The sequence below is a fragment of the Antennarius striatus genome, chromosome 22, assembly GCF_040054535.1.
Source record: "Antennarius striatus isolate MH-2024 chromosome 22, ASM4005453v1, whole genome shotgun sequence".
Taxonomy (NCBI): domain Eukaryota; kingdom Metazoa; phylum Chordata; class Actinopteri; order Lophiiformes; family Antennariidae; genus Antennarius; species Antennarius striatus.
Window position 1 is genome coordinate 9,282,414 of NC_090797.1, and position 6,000 is coordinate 9,288,413.

Below are 6,000 nucleotides of genomic sequence, written 5' to 3' on the forward strand. Positions count from 1 at the left end.
TTCAATTGACTTTTCCAACATTTTTCTGTCTTAGCTCTATTTGTCGCCAACCTGTTCTCCTTCCCTGCCTTTGCTTTGTCTTTTTCCCCCTAACATTTGCACCAAAACAGTTTCATCCACAAGGAGCTTGAAAAGGCTTGGCTTGGCAGCATCGGACGGGAAGCAAATTAGGAGTTCATGACTTCAAACGGAGCTTTGCTAAAGCAACCAGAGCTCTCCTGCCAAGATTTTGTCTTACTCGGTCTAAGACAGCCCATGAGGGGGGTTTTAATAAGCGAGGCTCCATCAATATTCCTTTGGAGTAATAAAGGATAGTGTAGCTACATTTATAATCTCCCACTCATTTGACCATGGATTTCCTTCCTCCTTGTATACTTGGTGCTAATTTCCAGGAAAATGCAGTTAATTCTGATCTGAGTAGAAGACAGCGTAATTGAACCAGCAGTAGGTAAATGCTGCCTCGTTTTATAACACCTTTGTCAAATTTGTGCTGCATCAGATGCGAGCATAAAATGTTGCTGACTCGTCTGGTGTGTGATTTCAAAGCTGACAGAGAGGTAAAAAAAAGAAGAAGGGCTACAAGTTAAACCAACGTCCTCCAAGTTACTTACACAATCCTCTGCTGTGTTCTGAAGCCCGGAGCTTCACTTCACTGACTGCCTCGCAAATCTGCCTGAGAAATGTCAGCAATTACTCCTGTCAGCCATCTTCCTATTCCCTTGTTTACCTCGACTGTACGTTGCTATTATTGATCTGCGCTGTGTAAAAGGTCACGGGATTGAAGATGACAGCACCCGCAGTAACCATGGAGACTTCTTCTCTCTGTTTCCATGACCCTGCACTGTATCAGTCGGTGGATAAAACTTTGATGCTCCCTGCTGTGTTGTCCAGGTTTCCTTACAGGTGATCCTGTTCTGAGCACCGTCTTCTCACTGATATTTACCTTTGGTCTGCTTGGTGCTGACATGCGACCAAATGTCACCCTTTCCGTCCTCTGGGTACTGCTGACAGAGAGATTAATTAACAGCTATCTTGAATTCCTCTCACTTGGGTTTATAAAAGTTAATTAATCTACATCTTCAAAAATCAACTCCAGTCCAGATGTTAAATTAAAAGTGCACATGGATTCTATATTTTTAATGGCAACGCTCTTTAGAAATCAGTCTTTTGCACTTCATGTCATTAAATCTTGAGTGCCCATAGATACTATAGATATTTTCCTTTCACTTGTGGAAATAGGATACTACACAATATTTTAATGTTTGTAATGTTTGGCCCGTGATGCAAATAAATGTAAGTAACCTAAATCAATCTGTGTGTACACATGTAGAAAAGAATATACAGAGTATAAACTCATGTATTGACAAAATAAAGAATATCTCACATTAAAGCTCCAAAACAATCATTAACAATTAAACAATCATTATGGGATGGTCGTGAGTATCAGTATCTTCTTTAACAGTTGCATAACAAATTGAAAGCTGCTACAGGGGCCTCAGTAACGCTGTTTGTGCAGGGTCGGTTACTGAAAATGGTACTTTTAAAGGTTCCAACTGAATAACATTAAACCAATCAGTGTCAGATTAAATTACATGAGATCACATTAGGGTAATACATTAATCTAGAAGATAATTGCAGAAGCAGACACTTTCCTACGTGACATAGACAAAACTTGATTCTATGTGTGCAACAGGGATACACAGATGATTTGGGCAGCACATGTAAGTGGGGGAAATGTAAAGCTAAATGAATGCAAGAGTTAAACGCTGTACCATGTTTGATAAGAGCCATTGTCACGGTATGGTTTCAAGGTTAAGACCTCCAAATTGGTTTGCAAATGATTACCAAGTGATTGGTTCCACATGTGGTAATGCACATGGTTTGTGGCCATTGCTAAAAGAAAAAAAAAGAAGAAGTGTAATCTGTTGATCTGCTTACACCTGCCAATGTATCTCAGTATTTAATTGAATTATAAATAACAGATTTATTTTACCCAAAAATCTTCTACTAAACTTAGTACTCACATTTGCTCACATATTTTTTTCTTCCTTTGGTTGTCATAAAGAAACAGATATCTAAAAATCACATGGGTCATTGTGACACATACGAAAGGATTATACGGTTTATTATCAGCCTCATCTCATTTGTTCATCTAAAATGATCTGACATCTGAAAAGATGCCATTTTTATGATCTAATAAAAAATACCAAAGGTAGGTGCAATGAGATGGGATACAAACCCTATGAAACAGTTGATGAGGGTGCTGTAAAATTTTATTTCAAGTCACATCTGCCACGGCCTTGTTTTTTGACACCCAGCATAAATATGACATTTTGTCTTTATGAGCACATTTCAAAGGATGCCTTAATATTACGAATTGACAGGGCTTCCAGGCTTTCTATGACACACCAAAAAAAAAAAAAAGAAAAAAGAAAAGATTATTGATTTCCAATTATCCAGTGTGACTATATTTATGACGCAGGTGCAGGTGTGCCATTCATTCCATTCCATTCCATTCATTAGCTGGTCTAGATAGTCAGTTTGAAGCTAGTTTGCCTATTAGTAAAGAAACCATCACATTTTTTAGGATTATATTATTTGAGCTGTTTCTTTACATACTAGGTTTTTATTTTTCTCACACTGCTCCTGAAATACAGTTCGTGTGCACAGTATTTTTGGAGAAAGTAAAGACTTTACCTAGAAGCATTTGTGGGAGCGAGTGCTCCAGAAGTAGACCTCTGCTCTCTAGCCCACTCAGCACGAGCTCAACAGCTAGAGGTACCTCCATCGGGAGGTTTGGCTCAGTCTTACGATCAGAAGCAGGATGGCTGCCTCCATACTGTAGTGATTCTGATTTCTGCTTCAGTCAATGCTGCACAGCTGCTAGGAGAGTCCGAAGACTCCCAACCACCTTCAAAAATAGAACATTTTCCAGTGACAGTCCAACCAAAGTCAAAGTTGCCCATTCTCGAAGTTCTCAACTCTTTTTTTGAGAAACTTATTTAAATGCCATGTTGTTAAATAGTTGTTTTCATGCTTGTAATGTGAATGACAATGATTATGAGAATGAGAAAACTGACCCCACTCTCATGTCTGTACTAAACATCAAGTGAAGAAAAATGTTAAAATAAAGATTAGCCCCGGCTGTTTAATTTATTTCTCATTTACTTAATGTGCTTGTTGGTGGCTGGCAGAGCTTGCATGAATGGAATCATTTGAAAATTATCATTCTGCACATTTTCATAGGGATTGAACAATCAAATATCTTTACAAGGTCTAACCAAACACATTAGAGCCAAAAACCTTTTAGCTATTTAGTCTGCGTGCTATAAAAAAGGATAAGGCTATGGACTAATATTTACCATAACGATACATTTATTAACATAGAATACATCATGTTACAACCATGTTACAAATAAAACACAACATTATTACACAGATTGGTGTTTACATTTTGTAATTGTAATCAACCCATTTGTGCTACTGTTGTGTGTGGTATTGTGATGCTATAAGGACCAACAGCATGCTGGGTGCTATTATAGCATACCGTGTAAACTAATCCCACAAAAGAACTCTTCACATAATGCTCGTACGGCATGTTCACAATTAAATGTTCTGCTATATTTAGTTTAGTCAGCAAAAAGACATCAGATTTGACATTTTTAGTCTTCATTGAACAGATGTGAATATGTATGTTGTAGACAATAATATAGTATATATTTAGTGTTCTGACTGGCTTGCAGACATAATCATTTTGAATCATACATTTTCAATTATCTTACAAAAGCTAACAGGAGACAGAAGGTAGTCTCTCTTCCCATTTATTGAAAATTTCGCAGTTTATTCTTCAAAATGAACTTCCAGGTCTACCTTTTAAAAATAAGATTAAAATCAAGACTTTTTAAAAATGATTATTTCTATGATTATATCATCATATTAGTACTGCACACTGAAATTGTGAGTTCACAAACCATGGACACCATTAGGGCACCATAAATCTAGCCATTAGTAAAGTCTGTTTGGAGCAAATTTGCAATTTGCAGCTTCTCATTGCCTCTTTCATGTATAATGTAATGGTTTTAGTCTTGGTGATCAGAGCCGAGAGGAAGTGAGCGGGGAGATCTCGACTAACGGCTCGTTATGCCACGCGTTCCAGTAGCTCATCAGTGAGCAGCCAGTCAGCCATTAAGTGTAATATGTTATTAAATATTTATTTGGTCGAACGCCACTGCTGCGCTACATTAGATCTACATGTTCGTCATTAGAGGACATTAGAGTTGCATTATGAATGCGAGGCACAGAGGGCATGTCTGAGCTGGGGTTAGAAAGGGCAGCGAAAAGCCAAACACCTGCTGGGTCACTCAGCCAGCGACAATAGAAGACAGGAAACGGGCGAGGAGGACGTTCATTCATGTTGGTACGGACAGGAGATATTCTGGTGTCATTTTCTTAAAAGATTTATTCCTTCTTTTTCTATAAGTTTATAATTGTAAATGCTTTGGTCCAAACTATTTTGGAATTCTGTTTGGACATTCGTGATCCCAGAGGATGGATGTACTTCTTGTTTTAAATGAATCAATTGATTAACTGTAATTACATTTGCCATATGAACTGTGAGAACTTCTCAGACACAAACCAAAATTTAATTTTTGTCTTACAATTAAATACCTGCAACTAATATTTTCATCAGCCTGAATTTAAGTGATTAGAGCGAAATAACAAATGTTCACTTACTATGGATGTTAAACTAATCAGGGGTGTCAAACTCGATCACACAAGGAGCCAAAATTCAAGACACAGCCCATGTTGCAAGTCAAGTATTAATTACATTTATTGTTCCTGCAATATTTTGACCTAAAAACGTCAATTTGAAAAGAATATAACTGCTTTTCTCTCAATAATATAGATTGGTGATTCAGCTGGGCCAGGAGTTTGACAAGTACTGTAAACTATAGCTGCTTAGCATTATGTCAGCAGTATGTTATCATATAAACATCATCAATAGCATCCGCAAGCCCGATTTTAAGCCTGTATTTGAAGACAACAAAAATAATTAGACCAATGCAATAGAATAAAAAAGAGAAGATTTAGAATGCTCTGAAAACACCTGGAAAATTCTACATCTAAAAATTTGTGTTGTGTTTTCAAGCAAGGATGGGATGTAATTCTATGATCCGTGAAACTAATTTTTAAGAGCCATTTCTTCCTAATATTAGTAAAAGCACTGTTTTTGTGGAAGCTTGTCATGATGGTGTGGTTGTAACCAGCCTAAGTAACACCTAAGAATATCAGATTTGTTTGGATTTTATAAGTTATATCCTTTTTATCATGATTTAGCATAACTGAAATGAAACTGGCTGAACTAACGTTGCTGACTGTGCTGTTCTTCAAATTGATGATTTGTACTGTTGGGCAAAATCCATATTTCTCATATTTTATTTTCCATATTATTTTATATTCCTTTTATGGTCTGAAGTTTTGACGGTATTGATTATTGTCTCTTTTTGCCTGGTCACCTAGTAAAGTATTGATGTTCCCAGTAGAATTCCTGTCCTGTTCTCATCTTCCTCTAACCTGGCCTGACCCATGTTTGGTAGGAGCCCCTGAATCTGAATTAAAACCCAGGCTGACCTTAATTAATTAATACGATATAATTCCATATTAATGGTTTCTTGTCATATAAAACAAGTTTGAGATTTGTTTTGATTTGTGATTTGTTGTGATTTGTTTTATTTTCTTATTCTCATAATGTGTCATTTGACATTCTCCCACAAATAAAGTCATTTAGTTTTGGTTTTTCACATTCTCCTATGAATAAAATCTACCTCCACCATAAACCCCCAGAAATATTTCAGAGCACTGTATTGACAATGGTTGCTGCGCTGCACCTGCACTCAACATTCAAACCCTGCAGGACAAGTGAAGGGAACACACTTCCATGTTGAACACAACTGTTATCAGGGTATATATAGCACTAAAAGGCCTGTGTTACCACACAGT